Genomic DNA, 1,957 nt, shown 5'->3' with positions numbered 1-1,957 from the left:
TGAATATTTCATTATTTCAAGAATACTTTGTCTTCTCAAGTTGCCCTGGGAGATTTTGTGTTCAGTTCTTGTACATCTTCATTCCTGCCATTTATTTCAGCTAATCTACATTCAAAAGAAAGTTTCAGAACCCCTTCCGATAGCTACGTTGATCCATTTTTTCTTGCCTTTTTAATCTTTTTACTTCACTTTATGGATATAAAAAGGCAGTTTAATTAATTTAACTAAGTCACAGAGATTATAGGTATCAGAGCTGGGATTTTAATTCTAAATATTATTTAATATTCAGTGGCCTTTTCATTTCCCAGTAGCTAGCCAAAAGTGATGGAGGATAAAGTATAGAATCCAGAAAAAAAAAAATAGCCTGAGGGTTCTCATCCTACCATGTTGTTGGTGTTGTTTGGGGCTATTGAGTCAATTCCAACTCATTGTGGCCTTATGTGTACAACAGAATGAAACGCTACCCAGTCCTGAGTCTTCCTCACAATTGTCCTTATGCTAGAGCCCGTTGCCATAGCCACTGTTTCAACAGGTTTTGTCAAGGGCTTTCTTCTGTTTTACTGCCCTCTCCATTACCAAGCATGATATCCTTTTCCAGGGACTGGTTTCTCCTGAAGATGTGCCCAAAGTGCACGGCATGGAAGTTTCATCAGGCTTGCTTCCAAGGAGAATTCTGGCTGTACTTCTTCCAAGAGAGATTTGGGGTTTCTGTTTTGGCAGTCTATGGTACATTCAATACTCATCACTACAATCATTCAAATGCACAATGCTTTTTAGTCTTCCTTATTCAGTGTCCCACTTTTATATGCATATGATGCAATTGAAAGTACCGTGGCTTGGGTTAGGCACACCTTAATCCTCAAAGTAACATCTCTGCTTTTCAACACTCTAAAAAAGTCTTGTGGAGTAGATTTACCCAATGCAAAGTATCATTTGATCTCCTGACTGCTGTTTCTGTGATCATTGCTTGTGGATCCAAGCAAGTTGAAATCTTGACAATTTCAATTCTTTTCTCCCTTTAATATGAGGTTACCTACTGATCCAGTTGTGAGAATTTTGGTCTTCTTTACATTGAGTTGCAATCCATACTGAAGTCTGCGATCCTGGGCCTTCATAAGCAAACGCTTCAAGTTCTCTTACTGTCAACAAGCATACTGCGGTGACTTACATGGTGATATGATGCTGGAAGCTGTGTCACTGACATTTCAAATGCCAACAGACACACCCACAGTATAAAGATTTCAACTGAGTATTCAAATGAAGAGCAGGACATGAAGCCAGATATTCACTTCTGCAAGATTAGCCACTTCAAACTTTATGATTAGAAGGGGAACATTTTCATATCTAGTGGCAAAAGATGGACTAGTTTATCCACTTCAGAGAGAATAGCCACTAAATATGTCTGAATAGCAGAGAACGTTGTCATATACAGTGCCTAAGCATGAGTCCCCCAGGTTGAAAGGCATTCCAAATATGATTGTGGAAAAGCTGCCTCATCAAAGTCGAGGTGACCGTAGTGCTGTGGATGGCTCAGAGCTTTCAAGACTATCATTTGCTGAGAGGATGAGATTCAAAATTAGAAGAAATGGCTGCAAATATCTACTAATAATCAGAATCTGGAACATACAAGGGATGAATCTGGGGAAAGTGGAAGTTGTCAAAATGAAATGGAACACATAAAAATCAATTCTTAGGCATTAGTGAGATAAAATGGACTGGTATTGGCCATTTTAAATCAGACAATCTCATGGTTTCCTGTGCTGGAAATGACAACTTCAAAAGGGATAATGGCATATTCATCAAAAAGAATATTTCAAGGTCTTAGAGCAGTGCTGTCTGTGATGGGATAATATCTACAGGCCTACAAAGAATCCCTGTTACCGTATATACTCGTGTATAAGCCAAGTTTCTCAGCACACTTTTTATGCAGTTCTTGTGGTAAAATTAGGTGTCTCAA

Source organism: Echinops telfairi, unplaced genomic scaffold (genome assembly GCF_000313985.2).
Source record: "Echinops telfairi isolate 266 unplaced genomic scaffold, ASM31398v2 ScPeMD7_7469;HRSCAF=8507_1, whole genome shotgun sequence".
NCBI classification, from domain to species: domain Eukaryota; kingdom Metazoa; phylum Chordata; class Mammalia; order Afrosoricida; family Tenrecidae; genus Echinops; species Echinops telfairi.
This window is presented reverse-complemented; position numbering follows the sequence as displayed.